The sequence below is a fragment of the Phyllobates terribilis genome, unplaced genomic scaffold (assembly GCF_046119375.1).
Source record: "Phyllobates terribilis strain yellow unplaced genomic scaffold, ASM4611937v1 Scaffold_437__1_contigs__length_1545540, whole genome shotgun sequence".
Taxonomy (NCBI): Eukaryota; Metazoa; Chordata; class Amphibia; order Anura; family Dendrobatidae; genus Phyllobates; species Phyllobates terribilis.
In genome coordinates, this window is record NW_027363197.1 from 319,943 (window position 1) to 347,574 (window position 27,632).

Here is a 27,632-nt window from a genome sequence, read left to right on the forward strand (position 1 = left end):
CGAATCCTCAGGGTGCTACATTCCCCCCTGGTAAATCACAGCACGTCCTCGGGCTGTAAGACATAAAACAACACCAAAACATACAATTTTTTTCTTTTCATATAAACATAATAAAACATATAAAACATTATATATATATAAAACTTTTCATATAAACATTCTCGTCGTCTCTTGTTTCAGGTTCCTCCTCCGGACACTGTGCAACGTGTGTCCGGGAAAAGTGCGACAGTCTCTTAGAAAAATGGTTTTTCCTCTAAAACCGGTAGGGGGCGCTTTAGGAAGCGCAACTATATACAGGGAAGTTGGCCGCTCTCAGTCCTCGGCCAGGTAGAGGGAAGGGAATGGCTGCTCACAGTCCTCAGCCTGTGGGATTAAGGGGTTAACGGGTAAACAGTTCACTCAGCTGGTCCCAACGGGGACTATATATATGTTGCACTCAGCTGGTCCCAACGGGGACTATATATATGTTGCAACAGTCTCTTTGATACCCGGTCGGGTAACTATTTACATCACTGCTCTGCCGCACTCAACGGCGTCTTCCTCCTGCTCTTTGCTTATAGCTGGTTGTAACTTCAGACCCGTCCGGGTCCTCTTGCTCCTCCTCCTCGCACCGCAACTCCTCCTCCGTCAGGCGGTGTACGTGGAGGGCATAAGGTCCTTTGGCACACTTGTGCCGGGTGAAGGTGACCTCGTCTCCGATGTAGAGGTCACGACCTCTGTGCCCCTCCGGCAGATGGGACTCCACGTCTCTGCGCGTGACAAAGACGTCGCCGGGGGTGTTGTTGTCTCTAATGAAGCCCCACCCATGCTGCTGGTTGAACTTTATTACAGTCCCGGTGGTACGGGGACTGTGCGCTGCACGGGGGTCCCTCCTGGTCCGGCTCTTCTGCTCGGCGCTCCTTATTTGGGCCTGTTGTTCTCGGACCCGCCTCTCTCTCCGCTCCCTTGCGAACTCCTCGAGCTGCTGTCGGCAACACTCAGCACGCTCCGCTGCAGCTGCCCGGGTTTCCTGAGTGAACCCCATTAGGTCTTCTCCGGTGGGGTCCCACTCAAACTGCGCTTCCGCTAGCGGGGGCGAGATCCTTATTACGGGCTTCGGAGCCGGAATCAGGGGTGCACACATGGCCCCAACCCTCCTCTGGTGCTCCAGTTCGTAATACTTCTGGGGCCAGATGAAAGGCTGCCCGTCCGGCCACGTGTGCTGGGCAAACAAGTCCTCTCCCAGACGCGGCACCCTTGGTTTTACGGGCGCGGGCGCGGTGGTGGTGGCGCCCGGGTTGCCCAGGCCTTGCGGCCAGGCCTGGGGCACCTGGAAGGTGAAGGGCACCGTTAATACGGCGGCGCCCTGGGCTACCTGGCCTTGCGACCAGGCCGGAGGCTCCGCGGAGGTAGGGGGCGCTGTTGGTGATGCGGCGCCCGGGGGTACTAGGCCTTGCGACCAGGCTGGTGGTATTTCCTGCTTTGTCACGCTCCGGGTCGAGGCGCGTGACGTCACAGGGGTCGCTGCGGCGGCTTCCGGTCGGGGCCTAGTCCATAGCGGTGACATGGCGGCTACGGGCACAGCAGGGGGACTTTCGGGCTCTGCGACGGGGAGCTGGGGCAGGTGGGCGGTTTCACGGCTTGGGGTATAGGCGTCCCCTTTACCTGCCTCCATGCTTTCGGCTCCCTTCTCGGCGCCGTCTCCGACCTTGGGTCCTCCCGCGCCATCCTCAGAGGCGGTCTGTCTCCTCATCTTGGCTGGCGTGCTCCGGGCCTTGGTTTGCTGGGCCATCTCTCGGCTCCATTCCGCCAATATCTCACGCTGTACCCGGGCCATCCTCCGTGCGAGGCCCTCCAGGGCAGTCTGTGCACACTCCCGGTCTCGGGGGAGCTGTGCAAGGACCTCCACTAGGCCTAGTGGGGTCGTGGTGTCTAGCAGGCTCCTGACCAACGGGTCGGTGCTGCTCTGCTCTTCCTCCAGCAGGCTCCTGGCCAGCGGGCCGGTGCTGCTCTGCTCTCCTTCCTCGGTCTTTAGCAGACTCCTGGCCAGCGGGCCGGTGCTGTTCTGCTTTCTCTCCATATCCGGGTAAGCTTCTCCGCTACTCCTCGTTAGACTTCTTGCCTCCGGGTGCGCTCACTCCAGACTGCTCCAGGCGGTACCCATCTTCGTTCTTTTCTTTCGTCTCCTCCCACTTCGAGGGCGGTCCCGGGGCCACTGGGTGACTGTCAGCTCCAGGGGCGGTTCTTTCACGCTGACAGACACCTCTAGCATCACAGTCTCTGTTGGTGGGGGCGGTTTCCACTTTTGGTGCCATTTTCTGTCCTGGCCCACGATGGGAGGCGGCCTCTTGCCCTCCTTTGGCACGCCCATAATGGCGTCCGCTGCTCTTCCAAGGCGGGAAATCTTCGGATTTGGCGGGAAGCGTCGCCCAGTGGCGGGAAACCCTGCAGATGGCGGGAACAAGCTGGAAATGGCGGACAATCGGCGGGAAACGACCTGTGATGGGGTCCGATGGCGTGGACCCTCCGGAACCGGCGGGAGACTTCTTTCTGAGGTAAACTTGCACTTTTCTTCAGGCACGCAGTACCCGGGTGTTGCGGGCACGTAATCCTGCCGACTACGCCAAAGTTGACGCGCCCCCTGGGCCATATTCTTTATGGGAATATCCGGAGCCGGATCAGATGGGGGTTGTAGTCTCCGAGTGGCTATGACCCGGTCCGTGCCCAGGGTGTCAAACTCAGTTGTATGTGGCAGTCCTACAGATGTTAATAAGTTCTTAATGTCGACTACGCCACCCGTTGTATTGCGGTCACTATGGCCGCCGCTGCAGCAGGGTCCGCTGAGGCTGATGGTGTAGGTGCAGCTTGTGATGGTATAGCCCCCAACGGTAGGGGTATAGCCTCAGAGGGGACAGGTGCAGAGGATGGGGGTTGTGGTGGTGCAGTGCAGACGGCAGTGAAGACAGAGTCGGGTTGTGCAGTTAAGGGTGTTTACTTACTGCAGATGTTGTACTGGTCACTCCAGCTTCGAGTGACCACCCGAGCCGTGCTGCGTCCACCAGGTCCTGGATCCAGCCAACCCCCAAACAAGTCCGGAGCGTGGCCCTGAGCTCTCCTTCTGTCCCGTTCTCTGGCCGTCCCCACCAGTGATCCACCTAGGTCCAGCTCCCTCGGGCCTTCTGTTGGGACACCCTTGGCCCTGGGTTCCCTGACCCTTCATGTGGTGTGCCTTCGGGGTGGATGTGGTGGGTGACCGTGGCAAACGCTGCCCACGGTCTCCGGTCTCTGGCTGGGGAATGTTTTTACCCCCACCAGCTTGGGTTCCGGTACCCTGATGCCGACTCTTCACCCGGGGATTTTAGTTGGGATCTTAGAGTCCTCTCTTCTGTTCCTCTGGGTCTCTCTCTTTTCTCCCTTGCTGCAGGCTGACTTCCTCTCTGCTTGCTGTCTGCTCCTCTGCAGCTGTCTTGCTGTCTCCAACTGACTTGTTCTCTGCATCTGACCCTGTTCTTTGTTGGTGCCCACCTTATATACACCCTCTATGTGTGAGCTCAGGTGACCAGCACCCAATGAGCTCCTATCTTTACCCAGGCTGCTCCCCCTATCTGCCCCTACACTACATGGGATGTACCACCCCCCTCCCACTCCAGCCAGGAACAGACTCGGTCGTACCTGCACATTTCTAAGTGGGAGTACCGTCGGCCTGTTCCCCGGAAATGGGATGTGTGTAGTGCATGCAGCCTACCGAGCTCAGTTCCACACTCCATCCTTACCCGGGAGTGGAATATCACACCTCTGGGTTGAGGTGCAATTCCCCTGTAGCAGCCGAATCCTCAGGGTGCTACAATAGCATTGCATCACATTACATGGCAATGCAATGCACAGTTGCTGAAGTTGAACCAAAATGAGCTTGTAATCTGGCTTCTGCAACTTTGAACATGAAAAATCCAATGAGGAGAAGAAAAGCAAAGCCAAAGAGTCCATCCCAAAATCCGACAAACAAGCAAAATGAACAAAAAACATTGAATTCAATTCTTTCTGATTTTAGAAACTGCATTAAAGAAGGGGTGCACCGGTCCTGGAGATACTGCAATACCAGGTCAATGCGTGGAGTGGACAGAGCAAGCTCTTTTTCCATCTCCCTGTTCTAAAAATCCATTTAATATATGGTCCCCAGATAGGGGACGTATCAGATATTAAACTGATAAGAACAGATTTTTGCGTTTATATTTAAAATATCGTAGTCTTTATCTTTTCTTCAGAGCTTTAAAATAACATCTTCCATAGGTGATAGTTCCATATACTCAGGGCTCTTTTCTTTCCAAGCTTCTTCATATCCATTAGGTAGTACATATAAATTTCACTTAATGCCAGTCTTATACAATCCTTGACTTCTATATAGTCTCTTTTAAACAACAATATGTTTCTGGTCTTCCATAGAGCACTTTTAACACAACTCAAAGTGCACCATAAAACTCTCTCTTTTTCTTTCGTCATGTTTGGTAAAATCCCATATAAAACCACTTCATGGCTTAAAAAATTAAGACCAGATAAAAATTTTAAAAGCTCACCACAGTCTTTCCACACTTGCTGTGCAAAATCACAATTCCAAATAAGGTGCATAGTAGTCTCATCATTATTGCACTGATGCCTCGGGCAGGTTTGTATAGTGCTCAGTCTTCTTTTATACTGGAAATCACGAGTCGGTAAACATTCCTGCACAATCATCCAAGCTAAGTCTTTATGTTGATTCATCAGGTAAGGTGCATTTGTTAAATTCCATATTTTAGTGACTCTGCTATATGAATAATGGCTTATGGGCGTCAAAGTTTTTTTCTTTTTTAATTGCTGCAGCAGCTTCCTTGCATTCTTCAATGTCTCCATCTCAAAAGAATCTAGGCCATATAATCTGATAACTTTCTCCAGGATGGCATATTGTTGTGGAGGTGATAACAACACTGGGCTTGTTAAAGAAATGGATATCCACTTTCGCCTCCTAAAAATGTGGCCAGCTGCATATCTTAAAAAATGTGCCCAAGGGCTTGAAGCAAACATATATTTAAAACAGAGGCTAAAAAACTTGGAGTATAAAAACAGTTTGACGTTGGGAACATCCTTACCACCAAGGTGGTGCATCTTGTACATTGTTTCTCTCTTCACCTTTTCGAACTTAGAGTTCCACACAAATTCAAACAGCATTCTCTGTAATCTTCTCGCTGTAAGGTCACTTGGGGGATAAACATAACTGAGATATAACATGACAGGAAGCAGAAGGGCCTTAATAATTAAAACTTTACCTTCGATTGTTAATTTTCTTAATTTCCAAAAGTCAATCTTCTTTTGTATTTTGTCCCTTACTCCATCCCAGCTCTTCATTCCATCATTCTGTCGATCAAAAATCACGCCCAGAATTTTAATCTTCTCTGACTGCATCGGGAGATCAGGGATGGACACATCCGCCCAATTGCCACGGACAAAACAATCACATTTCTCAATGTTTAACTTAAAACCTGAGGCTTCACAAAAAAAATTGGTCGTTCTTATAGCTCTCCTGAGAGCGGCAGGTGATGAACAAAAAATAGTAATATCATCCATGTAGCCCATTACCTTCACATCTCTTCCATGTCCTCCAGGGATAGGGACACCTTTAATCACTTTATCCTCTCGTAGCATAGATAAAAGAGGCTCTATTGCACATATAAATAGCACTGGGGACAAAGGGCAGCCTTGCTTCACACCTGAATGCAAAAACACTTCATTAGACAAAAATCCATTGATTAAAATTTTACTAAAAGAGTTCTTATATAAAAGTGCCACTTGCTTGATAAAAATTTCAGGGAAGCCCATTTTTTTTAAAACCAACCATAAAAAACAATGAGAGACACGATCAAAAGCCTTTTGAAAATCCAACGATAAAATTGCTAAGTCTTGCTTCCTGGATTGCTGGTACCATATGACATCGCGGATGGTATTGAGATGCTCCGCAACTCCTCTTCCTGGCACCCCACATACCTGGTCTTCATAAATAACTTTGGATAAAACTTTTTTAAAACGGTTCACTAAAATTTTGGACATCAACTTGTAATCAACATTCAACAGTGTGATTGGTCTCCAGTTTGCCAGATGGGATTTGGCTCCTTTTTTAAAAATCAGGGAGACCAGACCACTTCTCCAAGATATAGGCAGGATATCACACTTAAAAGCTTCTTTGATTACTAAAAACAAGTCGGGTTTTAAAAAATTCCAAAATTCACGATAAAATTCAACAGGCAAACCGTCAGAACCAGGGGTTTTCCCATAGGAAAAACTTTTGATAGCAGCATCTACTTCCGACAAGGTGACTTCAGTGCATAACAATTCTCGGTCTTCGCGGCTCAGACTATTTTTTAATGAATTAAGGGCATCTTCAGTAAAAGACTGGTCTATAGTTTTCTCATTAAAAAGCTGCTGATAAAACTGGTGAGCTTGGTTGAGCATACCTTCAGTTGTAGTTTCACCCTCTAATTCTGTTATCATTTCCTTAGCAGCAACTACTTTTTTAAAAAAAAATCTTGAGCACTTTTCATTTTTCTCCATCACTTCAATTTTTGAGTTATAAATTATTTCCTTACCCTTCGACTCTATACTCTTTTTAATTTCTTTTTTTGTTGCTTCAATTAAATCGTCCATTTCAAGTCCCACATCTCTTAGTTGATAACAGGTCTGCAATTTAGTAATAAGCCTTTTATGCCAAGCGGACTTTTCTCTTGCATTGGCTATGCTGACCTTGATAAAAAAACTTTTTATCTTCATCTTGCTGTATTCCCACCATTCTAGCAGAGTTAAAAATTTTTGTTGTTTTGTTCTTAAATAATTAAAAAACGCTTTAAAATCTGTTCTTACCTTAGGATCTTGTAACAATGTTGTATTTAGCCTCCAAACTCCTCTTGCCTTGACAAGCCCAGGTAATTCTAACTCTGATAGCAACATCTTATGATCTGAAAAAATGTTTGGGATTAAGACAACAGATTTGACATTCACATATTGGGACATGAAAATAAAATCAATACGAGATTTAGAAGAAGAGTTCTCCCAAGTATAACCGGGATCATTACTACGGATCTCTTTCCAGGAGTCTCTAAGAAAAAAATCAGTTAACAAATCCTTTAGTTGTTTCTCTGTTTTGTCTTTTTTAGGAACGGTGGAACTCCCGCTTCTCCCTTCACCAGGCAAGACACAATTGAAATCCCCACAGAACATCAGAGGCGATGAACCAGGTAGGTAATATTGCACATCTTCAAACAACTGATGTCTCTCTTCCTTCACTGGAGAAGCATAAATGTTCAAAAGTCTAAAGTCCACACCTTTAAAACTAATATTTAAGAAAAGAGCACGTCCAGAAGAAATGTCCACAAAAGAGTTGATTTTAAAGTCATACGACCTAAACAGCACTCCAATGCCAGAGGAACGATTTTCATTATCTCCGGACCAGATAGAGGGCCCATGAGGCCAATCTTTTCTTAAATCTGCATAATTCATATCAAAGTCAATGTTACATTCTTGCAAACAAAAGACATCACAGTCCACTGTTGACAGGTAGGAAAACAAAGCAGCCCTTCTTGTAGAGCCCCTTATACTCCTCACATTAAGCGAGGCTACTTTAATTGATGAGGTCATGATAGGTTAGTTCAGGTCACACTACTGTCAGAATCAGACATAAAGCCCACCGATGTTAACGGGCTCTGCACTTCTGAGTCCGAAAAAGAAATGTTTATAGGGTCTGAAGGCCTTGGCTCCTCAGGAGGGGCAGCGGGAGCCATTGGCTTGTATTGCAGAAGACTTGGTTTTAATGGACACTTCTTGGAAGTCTCCCTGGCCACATTCTCATCAGACCTATCATCTGTTTTCCTTTTCCTACGAGTTTCCAGCTCCATTGCTTCTTCCTCCGAGCTAAATGTCCCGATTTCAGCAGAGGGACTCCCCTCCACCACCATATCACCCGGATCAGAATCAGCAGCCCAGTCCTTAGATGAAGCTTCCCTCCTCTCAGGACGGACAGGTTTCTCAGCTGGAGGTTTCTGCATAGACGTGGGCTTATGCGCAGCAGGAATAGGAGAACTGGCAGGTTTTCCCTGTGCAGCAGGCACTGAAGTGCTTGTGGACCCGCCTACAGGGGGTTGTGTTCGCACAGTAGATACAGGAGCACCGGTGGGACCCCCCTTAGCAGCAGGAGCAGGAGGGTTGGTTGGCTTCCTCTGTGCAGCAGGTGCAGACGTACCACCTGATGTACTAGCAGGCTTGGTCTGTGGAGCAGGTACTGGAGAGCTAGAAGACTGCCCCCGCGCTGTAGACGCACCCGCAGGAGCAGGAACAGCAGAGGGTTGCCTCTGCCCCCCGGGAGCAGATGGAGGCACACGGGCAGGTTGCTTTGCCAGCGTTTCAGCATAGGTTTCCGCCTTTTTCTTCAAAGGACACTCCCGGAAGGAGTGACCTGGGACCCGGCAGATGTTGCACACCATCTCATTGGTACAGTCCATTGTGGCATGTCCATGCTTGTAGCACTTCTTACAGATTGCCACCTCCTCCTTGCAGTTCTCATAAGTGTGACCGAAACACATGCATTTCCGGCAGAAGAGGGGCATGTCCGGGTAGAAGAGGCGCCCCCGCTCCCTACCGATCAGGAAACTTGACGGAGGATGACGCTGACCACCAATGCCATTTGGATCTTCACAAAATTTAACAAAAAATTTATGCTTTCCCGTCCAGAGGTTTTCCTCATTCATGACCTTGTGGGAATACCGCAGTTCTGGGAAATAGTTTTGAAGAAAGCAAATAATATTAACTAAGGGAACATGAGGGTTGCTCATCTGAACCACGAGCGGCTTCTCTCCACCGGAGTAAAGGATGACAAAGGTGAGTCCTTTAAGATCCTCATCTGAAAGGTGCAGGTGAATCTGGCGGAAGAGGTTCTGGCACGCATACTCCGACTCCAGAGTCAAAGTGAAGGAACCGGGGCGATCTTGAAGGGCCAGGATGTCTTCCCTCTTTACTCCTAGGATCTCCAGCAGCACTCTCCTCACGAAAAACTTCAAGGTCATCTTCTCCTTGGATGCATCGTCCACTTCGATCTTGAAAGAGTTCTTGATGCGAAGGTCACCAGCTCTGGCATAGCGCACTGCGGCCGCTACTGCTGATGCCATCTTCAAAAGGTAGATAGGGTCGATCGCCTTCTTGGTTTCTTTGCGTATCTGCCCCCTAAAGCAGCATGAGGCTTAAGACGGCTTTTACACCGCCGATGCCTCAAGGCCAAGGGCACGATTGGCTTAGAATCCTTCTGGCAAGATGTGGTATCTTAGCCAAAAGGCCGAGAAGCGATAACCAGAATTGGTTTCAAACTACGGAGCCACCCAAGGATCCTGAAAAGTCCATTTGTGGAGATGAGCTCCTGGACTCCCGTTAAGAAGACATGTTGTCAACCTCTAGATCCCTTACATGCCTGCACTTTTCGGCTTGCTGCTGCTGCAATCCACGCGTTTTAGATCTGCATAACTCCACCTCTTTAAACACAGCACCTTCACCCCCTGCTGTTCCCACCCGCCTCAACACCGTTGGAAGGGAGGAGAACCAATTAAGGCGGGGGGTGGGGTGGAACGAGCAGCTGTCTACCCTTAGCAGGAGGGCTCCTGATTACATACCTCTCCTGCTGCTGCTGCTGCTGGCTGTCCAGCAGCAGACTGAAGGTGGCTGCTGCTGTGCACAGGTATATAAAGGCTCAGAGCCTATTATGACACGCGCAGCCAGCGTTCCATTGCCACATTCCATCTACTGCAGGCAGGATACCTGGCTGGCTGAATGTCGCTGAGAAGCTCACAGAGACCGCCATAAGCAACAGTTTAACAGAATGCCACAGACTAATCAACCAAACTTTTTGGGTTGGGTTCTCTTTTATAGTCTGCAGGCATTAAATGAAAGAAGTCAGTGTTCCAGCAGAAGGAGACAGCGTTTCAGAAAAGGCATTGTAGCAAACAAAAAAAGAAATTTTAAGCGCAGCAGAGTAACCAGCGCACATACCTGTTAGCTCAGGTGAGTTTAAAAGGCTGCTGTTGATAACAAGGGCATTTGCTAAATAGATGGTGTGTGTGCAACAATATACTGAAAGGTCAATTATATTGTGCAGCTTATCTCACCACCTGTAGTTATTTAGGTGAAAGCTCCAAAATGCTTGCCTAATATGTCTGTTTATCCAAAAGGAAGTAAAAAGGGAGAGCTAGAAAGATAGCATTGCATCACATTACATGGCAATGCAATGCACAGTTGCTGAAGTTGAACCAAAATGAGCTTGTAATCTGGCTTCTGCAACTTTGAACATGAAAAATCCAATGAGGAGAAGAAAAGCAAAGCCAAAGAGTCCATCCCAAAATCCGACAAACAAGCAAAATGAACAAAAAACATTGAATTCAATTCTTTCTGATTTTAGAAACTGCATTAAAGAAGGGGTGCACCGGTCCTGGAGATACTGCAATACCAGGTCAATGCGTGGAGTGGACAGAGCAAGCTCTTTTTCCATCTCCCTGTTCTAAAAATCCATTTAATATATGGTCCCCAGATAGGGGACGTATCAGATATTAAACTGATAAGAACAGATACTACACTTGATCTTAGCCAAAAGGCCGAGAAGCGATAACCAGAATTGGTTTCAAACTACGGAGCCACCCAAGGATCCTGAAAAGTCCATTTGTGGAGATGAGCTCCTGGACTCCCGTTAAGAAGACATGTTGTCAACCTCTAGATCCCTTACATGCCTGCACTTTTCGGCTTGCTGCTGCTGCAATCCACGCGTTTTAGATCTGCATAACTCCCCCTCTTTAAACACAGCACCTTCACCCCCTGCTGTTCCCACCCGCCTCAACACCGTTGGAAGGGAGGAGAACCAATTAAGGCGGGGGGTGGGGTGGAACGAGCAGCTGTCTACCCTTAGCAGGAGGGCTCCTGATTACATACCTCTCCTGCTGCTGCTGCTGCTGGCTGTCCAGCAGCAGACTGAAGGTGGCTGCTGCTGTGCACAGGTATATAAAGGCTCAGAGCCTATTATGACACGCGCAGCCAGCGTTCCATTGCCACATTCCATCTACTGCAGGCAGGATACCTGGCTGGCTGAATGTCGCTGAGAAGCTCACAGAGACCGCCATAAGCAACAGTTTAACAGAATGCCACAGACTAATCAACCAAACTTTTTGGGTTGGGTTCTCTTTTATAGTCTGCAGGCATTAAATGAAAGAAGTCAGTGTTCCAGCAGAAGGAGACAACGTTTCAGAAAAGGCATTGTAGCAAACCAAAAAAGAAATTTTAAGCGCAGCAGAGTAACCAGCGCACATACCTGTTAGCTCAGGTGAGTTTAAAAGGCTGCTGTTGATAACAAGGGCATTTGCTAAATAGATGGTGTGTGTGCAACAATATACTGAAAGGTCAATTATATTGTGCAGCTTATCTCACCACCTGTAGTTATTTAGGTGAAAGCTCCAAAATGCTTGCCTAATATGTCTGTTTATCCAAAAGGAAGTAAAAAGGGAGAGCTAGAAAGATAGCATTGCATCACATTACATGGCAATGCAATGCACAGTTGCTGAAGTTGAACCAAAATGAGCTTGTAATCTGGCTTCTGCAACTTTGAACATGAAAAATCCATTGAGGAGAAGAAAAGCAAAGCCAAAGAGTCCATCCCAAAATCCGACAAACAAGCAAAATGAACAAAAAACATTGAATTCAATTCTTTCTGATTTTAGAAACTGCATTAAAGAAGGGGTGCACCGGTCCTGGAGATACTGCAATACCAGGTCAATGCGTGGAGTGGACAGAGCAAGCTCTTTTTCCATCTCCCTGTTCTAAAAATCCATTTAATATATGGTCCCCAGATAGGGGACGTATCAGATATTAAACTGATAAGAACAGATACTACACTTGATCTTAGCCAAAAGGCCGAGAAGCGATAACCAGAATTGGTTTCAAACTACGGAGCCACCCAAGGATCCTGAAAAGTCCATTTGTGGAGATGAGCTCCTGGACTCCCGTTAAGAAGACATGTTGTCAACCTCTAGATCCCTTACATGCCTGCACTTTTCGGCTTGCTGCTGCTGCAATCCACGCGTTTTAGATCTGCATAACTCCACCTCTTTAAACACAGCACCTTCACCCCCTGCTGTTCCCACCCGCCTCAACACCGTTGGAAGGGAGGAGAACCAATTAAGGCGGCGGGTGGGGTGGAACGAGCAGCTGTCTACCCTTAGCAGGAGGGCTCCTGATTACATACCTCTCCTGCTGCTGCTGCTGCTGCTGGCTGTCCAGCAGCAGACTGAAGGTGGCTGCTGCTGTGCACAGGTATATAAAGGCTCAGAGCCTATTATGACACGCGCAGCCAGCGTTCCATTGCCACATTCCATCTACTGCAGGCAGGATACCTGGCTGGCTGAATGTCGCTGAGAAGCTCACAGAGACCGCCATAAGCAACAGTTTAACAGAATGCCACAGACTAATCAACCAAACTTTTTGGGTTGGGTTCTCTTTTATAGTCTGCAGGCATTAAATGAAAGAAGTCAGTGTTCCAGCAGAAGGAGACAACGTTTCAGAAAAGGCATTGTAGCAAACCAAAAAAGAAATTTTAAGCGCAGCAGAGTAACCAGCGCACATACCTGTTAGCTCAGGTGAGTTTAAAAGGCTGCTGTTGATAACAAGGGCATTTGCTAAATAGATGGTGTGTGTGCAACAATATACTGAAAGGTCAATTATATTGTGCAGCTTATCTCACCACCTGTAGTTATTTAGGTGAAAGCTCCAAAATGCTTGCCTAATATGTCTGTTTATCCAAAAGGAAGTAAAAAGGGAGAGCTAGAAAGATAGCATTGCATCACATTACATGGCAATGCAATGCACAGTTGCTGAAGTTGAACCAAAATGAGCTTGTAATCTGGCTTCTGCAACTTTGAACATGAAAAATCCAATGAGGAGAAGAAAAGCAAAGCCAAAGAGTCCATCCCAAAATCCGACAAACAAGCAAAATGAACAAAAAACATTGAATTCAATTCTTTCTGATTTTAGAAACTGCATTAAAGAAGGGGTGCACCGGTCCTGGAGATACTGCAATACCAGGTCAATGCGTGGAGTGGACAGAGCAAGCTATTTTTCCATCTCCCTGTTCTAAAAATCCATTTAATATATGGTCCCCAGATAGGGGACGTATCAGATATTAAACTGATAAGAACAGATACTACACTTGATCTTAGCCAAAAGGCCGAGAAGCGATAACCAGAATTGGTTTCAAACTACGGAGCCACCCAAGGATCCTGAAAAGTCCATTTGTGGAGATGAGCACCTGGACTCCCGTTAAGAAGACATGTTGTCAACCTCTAGATCCCTTACATGCCTGCACTTTTCGGCTTGCTGCTGCTGCAATCCACGCGTTTTAGATCTGCATAACTCCACCTCTTTAAACACAGCACCTTCACCCCCTGCTGTTCCCACCCGCCTCAACACCGTTGGAAGGGAGGAGAACCAATTAAGGCGGGGGGTGGGGTGGAACGAGCAGCTGTCTACCCTTAGCAGGAGGGCTCCTGATTACATACCTCTCCTGCTGCTGCTGCTGCTGCTGGCTGTCCAGCAGCAGACTGAAGGTGGCTGCTGCTGTGCACAGGTATATAAAGGCTCAGAGCCTATTATGACACGCGCAGCCAGCGTTCCATTGCCACATTCCATCTACTGCAGGCAGGATACCTGGCTGGCTGAATGTCGCTGAGAAGCTCACAGAGACCGCCATAAGCAACAGTTTAACAGAATGCCACAGACTAATCAACCAAACTTTTTGGGTTGGGTTCTCTTTTATAGTCTGCAGGCATTAAATGAAAGAAGTCAGTGTTCCAGCAGAAGGAGACAACGTTTCAGAAAAGGCATTGTAGCAAACCAAAAAAGAAATTTTAAGCGCAGCAGAGTAACCAGCGCACATACCTGTTAGCTCAGGTGAGTTTAAAAGGCTGCTGTTGATAACAAGGGCATTTGCTAAATAGATGGTGTGTGTGCAACAATATACTGAAAGGTCAATTATATTGTGCAGCTTATCTCACCACCTGTAGTTATTTAGGTGAAAGCTCCAAAATGCTTGCCTAATATGTCTGTTTATCCAAAAGGAAGTAAAAAGGGAGAGCTAGAAAGATAGCATTGCATCACATTACATGGCAATGCAATGCACAGTTGCTGAAGTTGAACCAAAATGAGCTTGTAATCTGGCTTCTGCAACTTTGAACATGAAAAATCCAATGAGGAGAAGAAAAGCAAAGCCAAAGAGTCCATCCCAAAATCCGACAAACAAGCAAAATGAACAAAAAACATTGAATTCAATTCTTTCTGATTTTAGAAACTGCATTAAAGAAGGGGTGCACCGGTCCTGGAGATACTGCAATACCAGGTCAATGCGTGGAGTGGACAGAGCAAGCTCTTTTTCCATCTCCCTGTTCTAAAAATCCATTTAATATATGGTCCCCAGATAGGGGACGTATCAGATATTAAACTGATAAGAACAGATACTACACTTGATCTTAGCCAAAAGGCCGAGAAGCGATAACCAGAATTGGTTTCAAACTACGGAGCCACCCAAGGATCCTGAAAAGTCCATTTGTGGAGATGAGCTCCTGGACTCCCGTTAAGAAGACATGTTGTCAACCTCTAGATCCCTTACATGCCTGCACTTTTCGGCTTGCTGCTGCTGCAATCCACGCGTTTTAGATCTGCATAACTCCACCTCTTTAAACACAGCACCTTCACCCCCTGCTGTTCCCACCCGCCTCAACACCGTTGGAAGGGAGGAGAACCAATTAAGGCGGGGGGTGGGGTGGAACGAGCAGCTGTCTACCCTTAGCAGGAGGGCTCCTGATTACATACCTCTCCTGCTGCTGCTGCTGCTGGCTGTCCAGCAGCAGACTGAAGGTGGCTGCTGCTGTGCACAGGTATATAAAGGCTCAGAGCCTTTTATGACACGCGCAGCCAGCGTTCCATTGCCACATTCCATCTACTGCAGGCAGGATACCTGGCTGGCTGAATGTCGCTGAGAAGCTCACAGAGACCGCCATAAGCAACAGTTTAACAGAATGCCACAGACTAATCAACCAAACTTTTTGGGTTGGGTTCTCTTTTATAGTCTGCAGGCATTAAATGAAAGAAGTCAGTGTTCCAGCAGAAGGAGACAACGTTTCAGAAAAGGCATTGTAGCAAACCAAAAAAGAAATTTTAAGCGCAGCAGAGTAACCAGCGCACATACCTGTTAGCTCAGGTGAGTTTAAAAGGCTGCTGTTGATAACAAGGGCATTTGCTAAATAGATGGTGTGTGTGCAACAATATACTGAAAGGTCAATTATATTGTGCAGCTTATCTCACCACCTGTAGTTATTTAGGTGAAAGCTCCAAAATGCTTGCCTAATATGTCTGTTTATCCAAAAGGAAGTAAAAAGGGAGAGCTAGAAAGATAGCATTGCATCACATTACATGGCAATGCAATGCACAGTTGCTGAAGTTGAACCAAAATGAGCTTGTAATCTGGCTTCTGCAACTTTGAACATGAAAAATCCAATGAGGAGAAGAAAAGCAAAGCCAAAGAGTCCATCCCAAAATCCGACAAACAAGCAAAATGAACAAAAAACATTGAATTCAATTCTTTCTGATTTTAGAAACTGCATTAAAGAAGGGGTGCACCGGTCCTGGAGATACTGCAATACCAGGTCAATGCGTGGAGTGGACAGAGCAAGCTCTTTTTCCATCTCCCTGTTCTAAAAATCCATTTAATATATGGTCCCCAGATAGGGGACGTATCAGATATTAAACTGATAAGAACAGATACTACACTTGATCTTAGCCAAAAGGCCGAGAAGCGATAACCAGAATTGGTTTCAAACTACGGAGCCACCCAAGGATCCTGAAAAGTCCATTTGTGGAGATGAGCTCCTCGACTCCCGTTAAGAAGACATGTTGTCAACCTCTAGATCCCTTACATGCCTGCACTTTTCGGCTTGCTGCTGCTGCAATCCACGCGTTTTAGATCTGCATAACTCCACCTCTTTAAACACAGCACCTTCACCCCCTGCTGTTCCCACCCGCCTCAACACCGTTGGAAGGGAGGAGAACCAATTAAGGCGGGGGGTGGGGTGGAACGAGCAGCTGTCTACCCTTAGCAGGAGGGCTCCTGATTACATACCTCTCCTGCTGCTGCTGCTGCTGGCTGTCCAGCAGCAGACTGAAGGTGGCTGCTGCTGTGCACAGGTATATAAAGGCTCAGAGCCTATTATGACACGCGCAGCCAGCGTTCCATTGCCACATTCCATCTACTGCAGGCAGGATACCTGGCTGGCTGAATGTCGCTGAGAAGCTCACAGAGACCGCCATAAGCAACAGTTTAACAGAATGCCACAGACTAATCAACCAAACTTTTTGGGTTGGGTTCTCTTTTATAGTCTGCAGGCATTAAATGAAAGAAGTCAGTGTTCCAGCAGAAGGAGACAACGTTTCAGAAAAGGCATTGTAGCAAACCAAAAAAGAAATTTTAAGCGCAGCAGAGTAACCAGCGCACATACCTGTTAGCTCAGGTGAGTTTAAAAGGCTGCTGTTGATAACAAGGGCATTTGCTAAATAGATGGTGTGTGTGCAACAATATACTGAAAGGTCAATTATATTGTGCAGCTTATCTCACCACCTGTAGTTATTTAGGTGAAAGCTCCAAAATGCTTGCCTAATATGTCTGTTTATCCAAAAGGAAGTAAAAAGGGAGAGCTAGAAAGATAGCATTGCATCACATTACATGGCAATGCAATGCACAGTTGCTGAAGTTGAACCAAAATGAGCTTGTAATCTGGCTTCTGCAACTTTGAACATGAAAAATCCAATGAGGAGAAGAAAAGCAAAGCCAAAGAGTCCATCCCAAAATCCGACAAACAAGCAAAATGAACAAAAAACATTGAATTCAATTCTTTCTGATTTTAGAAACTGCATTAAAGAAGGGGTGCACCGGTCCTGGAGATACTGCAATACCAGGTCAATGCGTGGAGTGGACAGAGCAAGCTCTTTTTCCATCTCCCTGTTCTAAAAATCCATTTAATATATGGTCCCCAGATAGGGGACGTATCAGATATTAAACTGATAAGAACAGATACTACACTTGATCTTAGCCAAAAGGCCGAGAAGCGATAACCAGAATTGGTTTCAAACTACGGAGCCACCCAAGGATCCTGAAAAGTCCATTTGTGGAGATGAGCTCCTCGACTCCCGTTAAGAAGACATGTTGTCAACCTCTAGATCCCTTACATGCCTGCACTTTTCGGCTTGCTGCTGCTGCAATCCACGCGTTTTAGATCTGCATAACTCCACCTCTTTAAACACAGCACCTTCACCCCCTGCTGTTCCCACCCGCCTCAACACCGTTGGAAGGGAGGAGAACCAATTAAGGCGGGGGGTGGGGTGGAACGAGCAGCTGTCTACCCTTAGCAGGAGGGCTCCTGATTACATACCTCTCCTGCTGCTGCTGCTGCTGGCTGTCCAGCAGCAGACTGAAGGTGGCTGCTGCTGTGCACAGGTATATAAAGGCTCAGAGCCTATTATGACACGCGCAGCCAGCGTTCCATTGCCACATTCCATCTACTGCAGGCAGGATACCTGGCTGGCTGAATGTCGCTGAGAAGCTCACAGAGACCGCCATAAGCAACAGTTTAACAGAATGCCACAGACTAATCAACCAAACTTTTTGGGTTGGGTTCTCTTTTATAGTCTGCAGGCATTAAATGAAAGAAGTCAGTGTTCCAGCAGAAGGAGACAACGTTTCAGAAAAGGCATTGTAGCAAACCAAAAAAGAAATTTTAAGCGCAGCAGAGTAACCAGCGCACATACCTGTTAGCTCAGGTGAGTTTAAAAGGCTGCTGTTGATAACAAGGGCATTTGCTAAATAGATGGTGTGTGTGCAACAATATACTGAAAGGTCAATTATATTGTGCAGCTTATCTCACCACCTGTAGTTATTTAGGTGAAAGCTCCAAAATGCTTGCCTAATATGTCTGTTTATCCAAAAGGAAGTAAAAAGGGAGAGCTACAAAGATAGCATTGCATCACATTACATGGCAATGCAATGCACAGTTGCTGAAGTTGAACCAAAATGAGCTTGTAATCTGGCTTCTGCAACTTTGAACATGAAAAATCCAATGAGGAGAAGAAAAGCAAAGCCAAAGAGTCCATCCCAAAATCTGACAAACAAGCAAAATGAACAAAAAACATTGAATTCAATTCTTTCTGATTTTAGAAACTGCATTAAAGAAGGGGTGCACCGGTCCTGGAGATACTGCAATACCAGGTCAATGCGTGGAGTGGACAGAGCAAGCTCTTTTTCCATCTCCCTGTTCTAAAAATCCATTTAATATATGGTCCCCAGATAGGGGACGTATCAGATATTAAACTGATAAGAACAGATACTACACTTGATCTTAGCCAAAAGGCCGAGAAGCGATAACCAGAATTGGTTTCAAACTACGGAGCCACCCAAGGATCCTGAAAAGTCCATTTGTGGAGATGAGCTCCTGGACTCCCGTTAAGAAGACATGTTGTCAACCTCTAGATCCCTTACATGCCTGCACTTTTCGGCTTGCTGCTGCTGCAATCCACGCGTTTTAGATCTGCATAACTCCACCTCTTTAAACACAGCACCTTCACCCCCTGCTGTTCCCACCCGCCTCAACACCGTTGGAAGGGAGGAGAACCAATTAAGGCGGGGGGTGGGGTGGAACGAGCAGCTGTCTACCCTTAGCAGGAGGGCTCCTGATTACATACCTCTCCTGCTGCTGCTGCTGCTGGCTGTCCAGCAGCAGACTGAAGGTGCCTGCTGCTGTGCACAGGTATATAAAGGCTCAGAGCCTATTATGACACGCGCAGCCAGCGTTCCATTGCCACATTCCATCTACTGCAGGCAGGATACCTGGCTGGCTGAATGTCGCTGAGAAGCTCACAGAGACCGCCATAAGCAACAGTTTAACAGAATGCCACAGACTAATCAACCAAACTTTTTGGGTTGGGTTCTCTTTTATAGTCTGCAGGCATTAAATGAAAGAAGTCAGTGTTCCAGCAGAAGGAGACAACGTTTCAGAAAAGGCATTGTAGCAAACCAAAAAAGAAATTTTAAGCGCAGCAGAGTAACCAGCGCACATACCTGTTAGCTCAGGTGAGTTTAAAAGGCTGCTGTTGATAACAAGGGCATTTGCTAAATAGATGGTGTGTGTGCAACAATATACTGAAAGGTCAATTATATTGTGCAGCTTATCTCACCACCTGTAGTTATTTAGGTGAAAGCTCCAAAATGCTTGCCTAATATGTCTGTTTATCCAAAAGGAAGTAAAAAGGGAGAGCTAGAAAGATAGCATTGCATCACATTACATGGCAATGCAATGCACAGTTGCTGAAGTTGAACCAAAATGAGCTTGTAATCTGGCTTCTGCAACTTTGAACATGAAAAATCCAATGAGGAGAAGAAAAGCAAAGCCAAAGAGTCCATCCCAAAATCCGACAAACAAGCAAAATGAACAAAAAACATTGAATTCAATTCTTTCTGATTTTAGAAACTGCATTAAAGAAGGGGTGCACCGGTCCTGGAGATACTGCAATACCAGGTCAATGCGTGGAGTGGACAGAGCAAGCTCTTTTTCCATCTCCCTGTTCTAAAAATCCATTTAATATATGGTCCCCAGATAGGGGACGTATCAGATATTAAACTGATAAGAACAGATACTACACTTGATCTTAGCCAAAAGGCCGAGAAGCGATAACCAGAATTGGTTTCAAACTACGGAGCCACCCAAGGATCCTGAAAAGTCCATTTGTGGAGATGAGCTCCTCGACTCCCGTTAAGAAGACATGTTGTCAACCTCTAGATCCCTTACATGCCTGCACTTTTCGGCTTGCTGCTGCTGCAATCCACGCGTTTTAGATCTGCATAACTCCACCTCTTTAAACACAGCACCTTCACCCCCTGCTGTTCCCACCCGCCTCAACACCGTTGGAAGGGAGGAGAACCAATTAAGGCGGGGGGTGGGGTGGAACGAGCAGCTGTCTACCCTTAGCAGGAGGGCTCCTGATTACATACCTCTCCTGCTGCTGCTGCTGCTGGCTGTCCAGCAGCAGACTGAAGGTGGCTGCTGCTGTGCACAGGTATATAAAGGCTCAGAGCCTATTATGACACGCGCAGCCAGCGTTCCATTGCCACATTCCATCTACTGCAGGCAGGATACCTGGCTGGCTGAATGTCGCTGAGAAGCTCACAGAGACCGCCATAAGCAACAGTTTAACAGAATGCCACAGACTAATCAACCAAACTTTTTGGGTTGGGTTCTCTTTTATAGTCTGCAGGCATTAAATGAAAGAAGTCAGTGTTCCAGCAGAAGGAGACAACGTTTCAGAAAAGGCATTGTAGCAAACCAAAAAAGAAATTTTAAGCGCAGCAGAGTAACCAGCGCACATACCTGTTAGCTCAGGTGAGTTTAAAAGGCTGCTGTTGATAACAAGGGCATTTGCTAAATAGATGGTGTGTGTGCAACAATATACTGAAAGGTCAATTATATTGTGCAGCTTATCTCACCACCTGTAGTTATTTAGGTGAAAGCTCCAAAATGCTTGCCTAATATGTCTGTTTATCCAAAAGGAAGTAAAAAGGGAGAGCTAGAAAGATAGCATTGCATCACATTACATGGCAATGCAATGCACAGTTGCTGAAGTTGAACCAAAATGAGCTTGTAATCTGGCTTCTGCAACTTTGAACATGAAAAATCCAATGAGGAGAAGAAAAGCAAAGCCAAAGAGTCCATCCCAAAATCCGACAAACAAGCAAAATGAACAAAAAACAATGAATTCAATTCTTTCTGATTTTAGAAACTGCATTAAAGAAGGGGTGCACCGGTCCTGGAGATACTGCAATACCAGGTCAATGCGTGGAGTGGACAGAGCAAGCTCTTTTTCCATCTCCCTGTTCTAAAAATCCATTTAATATATGGTCCCCAGATAGGGGACGTATCAGATATTAAACTGATAAGAACAGATACTACACTTGATCTTAGCCAAAAGGCCGAGAAGCGATAACCAGAATTGGTTTCAAACTACGGAGCCACCCAAGGATCCTGAAAAGTCCATTTGTGGAGATGAGCTCCTGGACTCCCGTTAAGAAGACATGTTGTCAACCTCTAGATCCCTTACATGCCTGCACTTTTCGGCTTGCTGCTGCTGCAATCCACGTGTTTTAGATCTGCATAACTCCACCTCTTTAAACACAGCACCTTCACCCCCTGCTGTTCCCACCCGCCTCAACACCGTTGGAAGGGAGGAGAACCAATTAAGGCGGGGGGTGGGGTGGAACGAGCAGCTGTCTACCCTTAGCAGGAGGGCTCCTGATTACATACCTCTCCTGCTGCTGCTGCTGCTGGCTGTCCAGCAGCAGACTGAAGGTGGCTGCTGCTGTGCACAGGTATATAAAGGCTCAGAGCCTATTATGACACGCGCAGCCAGCGTTCCATTGCCACATTCCATCTACTGCAGGCAGGATACCTGGCTGGCTGAATGTCGCTGAGAAGCTCACAGAGACCGCCATAAGCAACAGTTTAACAGAATGCCACAGACTAATCAACCAAACTTTTTGGGTTGGGTTCTCTTTTATAGTCTGCAGGCATTAAATGAAAGAAGTCAGTGTTCCAGCAGAAGGAGACAACGTTTCAGAAAAGGCATTGTAGCAAACCAAAAAAGAAATTTTAAGCGCAGCAGAGTAACCAGCGCACATACCTGTTAGCTCAGGTGAGTTTAAAAGGCTGCTGTTGATAACAAGGGCATTTGCTAAATAGATGGTGTGTGTGCAACAATATACTGAAAGGTCAATTATATTGTGCAGCTTATCTCACCACCTGTAGTTATTTAGGTGAAAGCTCCAAAATGCTTGCCTAATATGTCTGTTTATCCAAAAGGAAGTAAAAAGGGAGAGCTAGAAAGATAGCATTGCATCACATTACATGGCAATGCAATGCACAGTTGCTGAAGTTGAACCAAAATGAGCTTGTAATCTGGCTTCTGCAACTTTGAACATGAAAAATCCAATGAGGAGAAGAAAAGCAAAGCTAAAGAGTCCATCCCAAAATCCGACAAACAAGCAAAATGAACAAAAAACATTGAATTCAATTCTTTCTGATTTTAGAAACTGCATTAAAGAAGGGGTGCACCGGTCCTGGAGATACTGCAATACCAGGTCAATGCGTGGAGTGGACAGAGCAAGCTCTTTTTCCATCTCCCTGTTCTAAAAATCCATTTAATATATGGTCCCCAGATAGGGGACGTATCAGATATTAAACTGATAAGAACAGATTTTTTTAATTGAATGCGTCAGAAGACGCGACATAAATTAAATTCCATTTGCATGGATAACCAAAAAAATGTCGCCTACGCCTTCATCATCCGAATTCAACTTTTTGTTTTTTTTAAGAAAATTTAATGATAATTAATAAATAAAACATAACATAACATATCCTTACATCAACAACAAAAAACTTCCAACAAAAACATCAACTCAACATTTTTCTTCTTCCACGTTTCTTCTTCCTCCATGACATGTCCAACAATTTCCAGTCAAAACCTTGCAGCAAAATCTTTTCATCTTCTTCAGCTTCAGCACTGGTATCAACACAATCCTGCATTACTTTCTCTTTTCCCTTATCATCCACCTTCCTTTTTTCCTTAACGTCTTTACTTCTAGGTACTCTCTCCAGTCTGCAAAACATAGAGTCCCCAACTCCTGAGAACTCCTGCTTCTCTCCCACAAACTCCTTCTTATTTTCAACTACTTGTATATCTTTGTCTTCTTTCTCTTTACAATCTTCAAACGATTCTTCAAATATCTTTTTCCCTTTCTCCTCTTTTTTCCCACCTTCCTCATAACAAAATCCAGGTTTCCCATTATCAATTCTTCTTTTACCATTTTCCACATAACTGAATCCACATTTACCATTTATAACAATCCTTCCTAAACTTAGTTCATTTTGTCCATTTTCCCAAACTAGGAAACTTCTCTTCCCATTCCAGACTCCCACTTTATTTAAGTAGTCCTTCTGGAATTTTACCAAAATACTCCATGGCTTCAAAAACTCCATCACTTCCTCCATCTCTACAAAGGGGTCATCCATACAGATAACCACCTTTTTCGGCCTTCCAGCAAAAAGAGCATTAACTCCAATTTCTTTTCCTTCCCAATTCTTGAGAAGACAAATACACTTTTCTTCAGACTTCAGTGTTACGTCAAATACCTTTTTAAACTTGATTTCTTGCATACAAAAAATGTCCTCTTCAATGATCGTCCCATACTTGAACAGAATATCCAAGATCTGATTCTCCTCCAACGAAAAATCCTCTAACTCCGTCTTCACATAGAACCGTAAACAGTTCCTCTTCCTCGTCAACTCCATCGTCTTCCTCCAAAAGAACTGCCCCCCACAGCTATGTGTGGTGACACGATGATCGCCTCTCGTTGCCCAGGGACTAATCCGACTCCCCAATAGCAGCAGGAGGGTGAAGCCCTGCCGTTAGGCAAAGCGATCCCCCCAGGCCAAGGAGCCGGGTACCCTGGGCACCTCCTAGCCAAGGCCAAGGCAGCAACTGGTAGATCACTGCACCTGATCTTAGCCAAAAGGCCGAGAAGCGATAACCAGAATTGGTTTCAAACTACGGAGCCACCCAAGGATCCTGAAAAGTCCATTTGTGGAGATGAGCTCCTGGACTCCCGTTAAGAAGACATGTTGTCAACCTCTAGATCCCTTACATGCCTGCACTTTTCGGCTTGCTGCTGCTGCAATCCACGCGTTTTAGATCTGCATAACTCCACCTCTTTAAACACAGCACCTTCACCCCCTGCTGTTCCCACCCGCCTCAACACCGTTGGAAGGGAGGAGAACCAATTAAGGCGGGGGGTGGGGTGGAACGAGCAGCTGTCTACCCTTAGCAGGAGGGCTCCTGATTACATACCTCTCCTGCTGCTGCTGCTGCTGGCTGTCCAGCAGCAGACTGAAGGTGGCTGCTGCTGTGCACAGGTATATAAAGGCTCAGAGCCTATTATGACACGCGCAGCCAGCGTTCCATTGCCACATTCCATCTACTGCAGGCAGGATACCTGGCTGGCTGAATGTCGCTGAGAAGCTCACAGAGACCGCCATAAGCAACAGTTTAACAGAATGCCACAGACTAATCAACCAAACTTTTTGGGTTGGGTTCTCTTTTATAGTCTGCAGGCATTAAATGAAAGAAGTCAGTGTTCCAGCAGAAGGAGACAACGTTTCAGAAAAGGCATTGTAGCAAACCAAAAAAGAAATTTTAAGCGCAGCAGAGTAACCAGCGCACATACCTGTTAGCTCAGGTGAGTTTAAAAGGCTGCTGTTGATAACAAGGGCATTTGCTAAATAGATGGTGTGTGTGCAACAATATACTGAAAGGTCAATTATATTGTGCAGCTTATCTCACCACCTGTAGTTATTTAGGTGAAAGCTCCAAAATGCTTGCCTAATATGTCTGTTTATCCAAAAGGAAGTAAAAAGGGAGAGCTAGAAAGATAGCATTGCATCACATTACATGGCAATGCAATGCACAGTTGCTGAAGTTGAACCAAAATGAGCTTGTAATCTGGCTTCTGCAACTTTGAACATGAAAAATCCAATGAGGAGAAGAAAAGCAAAGCCAAAGAGTCCATCCCAAAATCCGACAAACAAGCAAAATGAACAAAAAACATTGATTTCAATTCTTTCTGATTTTAGAAACTGCATTAAAGAAGGGGTGCACCGGTCCTGGAGATACTGCAATACCAGGTCAATGCGTGGAGTGGACAGAGCAAGCTCTTTTTCCATCTCCCTGTTCTAAAAATCCATTTAATATATGGTCCCCAGATAGGGGACGTATCAGATATTAAACTGATAAGAACAGATACTACACTTGATCTTAGCCAAAAGGCCGAGAAGCGATAACCAGAATTGGTTTCAAACTACGGAGCCACCCAAGGATCCTGAAAAGTCCATTTGTGGAGATGAGCTCCTGGACTCCCGTTAAGAAGACATGTTGTCAACCTCTAGATCCCTTACATGCCTGCACTTTTCGGCTTGCTGCTGCTGCAATCCACGCGTTTTAGATCTGCATAACTCCACCTCTTTAAACACAGCACCTTCACCCCCTGCTGTTCCCACCCGCCTCAACACCGTTGGAAGGGAGGAGAACCAATTAAGGCGGGGGCTGGGGTGGAACGAGCAGCTGTCTACCCTTAGCAGGAGGGCTCCTGATTACATACCTCTCCTGCTGCTGCTGCTGCTGGCTGTCCAGCAGCAGACTGAAGGTGGCTGCTGCTGTGCACAGGTATATAAAGGCTCAGAGCCTATTATGACACGCGCAGCCAGCGTTCCATTGCCACATTCCATCTACTGCAGGCAGGATACCTGGCTGGCTGAATGTCGCTGAGAAGCTCACAGAGACCGCCATAAGCAACAGTTTAACAGAATGCCACAGACTAATCAACCAAACTTTTTGGGTTGGGTTCTCTTTTATAGTCTGCAGGCATTAAATGAAAGAAGTCAGTGTTCCAGCAGAAGGAGACAACGTTTCAGAAAAGGCATTGTAGCAAACCAAAAAAGAAATTTTAAGCGCAGCAGAGTAACCAGCGCACATACCTGTTAGCTCAGGTGAGTTTAAAAGGCTGCTGTTGATAACAAGGGCATTTGCTAAATAGATGGTGTGTGTGCAACAATATACTGAAAGGTCAATTATATTGTGCAGCTTATCTCACCACCTGTAGTTATTTAGGTGAAAGCTCCAAAATGCTTGCCTAATATGTCTGTTTATCCAAAAGGAAGTAAAAAGGGAGAGCTAGAAAGATAGCATTGCATCACATTACATGGCAATGCAATGCACAGTTGCTGAAGTTGAACCAAAATGAGCTTGTAATCTGGCTTCTGCAACTTTGAACATGAAAAATCCAATGAGGAGAAGAAAAGCAAAGCCAAAGAGTCCATCCCAAAATCCGACAAACAAGCAAAATGAACAAAAAACATTGAATTCAATTCTTTCTGATTTTAGAAACTGCATTAAAGAAGGGGTGCACCGGTCCTGGAGATACTGCAATACCAGGTCAATGCGTGGAGTGGACAGAGCAAGCTCTTTTTCCATCTCCCTGTTCTAAAAATCCATTTAATATATGGTCCCCAGATAGGGGACGTATCAGATATTAAACTGATAAGAACAGATACTACACTTGATCTTAGCCAAAAGGCCGAGAAGCGATAACCAGAATTGGTTTCAAACTACGGAGCCACCCAAGGATCCTGAAAAGTCCATTTGTGGAGATGAGCTCCTGGACTCCCGTTAAGAAGACATGTTGTCAACCTCTAGATCCCTTACATGCCTGCACTTTTCGGCTTGCTGCTGCTGCAATCCACGCGTTTTAGATCTGCATAACTCCACCTCTTTAAACACAGCACCTTCACCCCCTGCTGTTCCCACCCGCCTCAACACCGTTGGAAGGGAGGAGAACCAATTAAGGCGGGGGGTGGGGTGGAACGAGCAGCTGTCTACCCTTAGCAGGAGGGCTCCTGATTACATACCTCTCCTGCTGCTGCTGCTGCTGGCTGTCCAGCAGCAGACTGAAGGTGGCTGCTGCTGTGCACAGGTATATAAAGGCTCAGAGCCTATTATGACACGCGCAGCCAGCGTTCCATTGCCACATTCCATCTACTGCAGGCAGGATACCTGGCTGGCTGAATGTCGCTGAGAAGCTCACAGAGACCGCCATAAGCAACAGTTTAACAGAATGCCACAGACTAATCAACCAAACTTTTTGGGTTGGGTTCTCTTTTATAGTCTGCAGGCATTAAATGAAAGAAGTCAGTGTTCCAGCAGAAGGAGACAACGTTTCAGAAAAGGCATTGTAGCAAACCAAAAAAGAAATTTTAAGCGCAGCAGAGTAACCAGCGCACATACCTGTTAGCTCAGGTGAGTTTAAAAGGCTGCTGTTGATAACAAGGGCATTTGCTAAATAGATGGTGTGTGTGCAACAATATACTGAAAGGTCAATTATATTGTGCAGCTTATCTCACCACCTGTAGTTATTTAGGTGAAAGCTCCAAAATGCTTGCCTAATATGTCTGTTTATCCAAAAGGAAGTAAAAAGGGAGAGCTAGAAAGATAGCATTGCATCACATTACATGGCAATGCAATGCACAGTTGCTGAAGTTGAACCAAAATGAGCTTGTAATCTGGCTTCTGCAACTTTGAACATGAAAAATCCAATGAGGAGAAGAAAAGCAAAGCCAAAGAGTCCATCCCAAAATCCGACAAACAAGCAAAATGAACAAAAAACATTGAATTCAATTCTTTCTGATTTTAGAAACTGCATTAAAGAAGGGGTGCACCGGTCCTGGAGATACTGCAATACCAGGTCAATGCGTGGAGTGGACAGAGCAAGCTCTTTTTCCATCTCCCTGTTCTAAAAATCCATTTAATATATGGTCCCCAGATAGGGGACGTATCAGATATTAAACTGATAAGAACAGATACTACACTTGATCTTAGCCAAAAGGCCGAGAAGCGATAACCAGAATTGGTTTCAAACT

At 46.0% G+C, this 27,632-nt stretch overlaps 13 non-coding genes and 1 pseudogene across 13 annotated transcripts; all 14 read right to left on the reverse strand.

Annotated features, from left to right (window-relative positions):
- Positions 1 to 4,041: 4,041 nt before the first annotated feature.
- On the reverse strand, positions 4,042 to 4,218 carry LOC141228390 (U2 spliceosomal RNA; annotated as a pseudogene).
- A 6,231-nt stretch (positions 4,219 to 10,449) lies between these two features.
- Positions 10,450 to 10,640, reverse strand: LOC141228583 (U2 spliceosomal RNA). The gene has a single exon (XR_012295389.1). It is a non-coding gene; the product is annotated as a U2 spliceosomal RNA (small nuclear RNA).
- Positions 10,641 to 11,755: 1,115 nt separating this feature from the next.
- On the reverse strand, positions 11,756 to 11,946 carry LOC141228584 (U2 spliceosomal RNA). The gene has a single exon (XR_012295390.1). It is a non-coding gene; the product is annotated as a U2 spliceosomal RNA (small nuclear RNA).
- A 1,118-nt stretch (positions 11,947 to 13,064) lies between these two features.
- On the reverse strand, positions 13,065 to 13,255 carry LOC141228259 (U2 spliceosomal RNA). The gene has a single exon (XR_012295176.1). It is a non-coding gene; the product is annotated as a U2 spliceosomal RNA (small nuclear RNA).
- A 1,118-nt stretch (positions 13,256 to 14,373) lies between these two features.
- Positions 14,374 to 14,564, reverse strand: LOC141228585 (U2 spliceosomal RNA). Its single transcript, XR_012295391.1, has one exon. It is a non-coding gene; the product is annotated as a U2 spliceosomal RNA (small nuclear RNA).
- Positions 14,565 to 15,679: 1,115 nt separating this feature from the next.
- LOC141228586 (U2 spliceosomal RNA) lies at positions 15,680 to 15,870 on the reverse strand. The gene has a single exon (XR_012295392.1). It is a non-coding gene; the product is annotated as a U2 spliceosomal RNA (small nuclear RNA).
- A 1,115-nt stretch (positions 15,871 to 16,985) lies between these two features.
- On the reverse strand, positions 16,986 to 17,176 carry LOC141228587 (U2 spliceosomal RNA). Its single transcript, XR_012295393.1, has one exon. It is a non-coding gene; the product is annotated as a U2 spliceosomal RNA (small nuclear RNA).
- Positions 17,177 to 18,291: 1,115 nt separating this feature from the next.
- Positions 18,292 to 18,482, reverse strand: LOC141228588 (U2 spliceosomal RNA). Its single transcript, XR_012295394.1, has one exon. It is a non-coding gene; the product is annotated as a U2 spliceosomal RNA (small nuclear RNA).
- A 1,115-nt stretch (positions 18,483 to 19,597) lies between these two features.
- Positions 19,598 to 19,788, reverse strand: LOC141228589 (U2 spliceosomal RNA). Its single transcript, XR_012295395.1, has one exon. It is a non-coding gene; the product is annotated as a U2 spliceosomal RNA (small nuclear RNA).
- A 1,115-nt stretch (positions 19,789 to 20,903) lies between these two features.
- Positions 20,904 to 21,094, reverse strand: LOC141228591 (U2 spliceosomal RNA). The gene has a single exon (XR_012295397.1). It is a non-coding gene; the product is annotated as a U2 spliceosomal RNA (small nuclear RNA).
- A 1,115-nt stretch (positions 21,095 to 22,209) lies between these two features.
- LOC141228346 (U2 spliceosomal RNA) lies at positions 22,210 to 22,396 on the reverse strand. Its single transcript, XR_012295261.1, has one exon. It is a non-coding gene; the product is annotated as a U2 spliceosomal RNA (small nuclear RNA).
- A 2,412-nt stretch (positions 22,397 to 24,808) lies between these two features.
- On the reverse strand, positions 24,809 to 24,999 carry LOC141228592 (U2 spliceosomal RNA). The gene has a single exon (XR_012295398.1). It is a non-coding gene; the product is annotated as a U2 spliceosomal RNA (small nuclear RNA).
- Positions 25,000 to 26,114: 1,115 nt separating this feature from the next.
- LOC141228593 (U2 spliceosomal RNA) lies at positions 26,115 to 26,305 on the reverse strand. Its single transcript, XR_012295399.1, has one exon. It is a non-coding gene; the product is annotated as a U2 spliceosomal RNA (small nuclear RNA).
- A 1,115-nt stretch (positions 26,306 to 27,420) lies between these two features.
- Positions 27,421 to 27,611, reverse strand: LOC141228594 (U2 spliceosomal RNA). Its single transcript, XR_012295400.1, has one exon. It is a non-coding gene; the product is annotated as a U2 spliceosomal RNA (small nuclear RNA).
- Between the last annotated feature and the right edge of the window lie 21 nt (positions 27,612 to 27,632).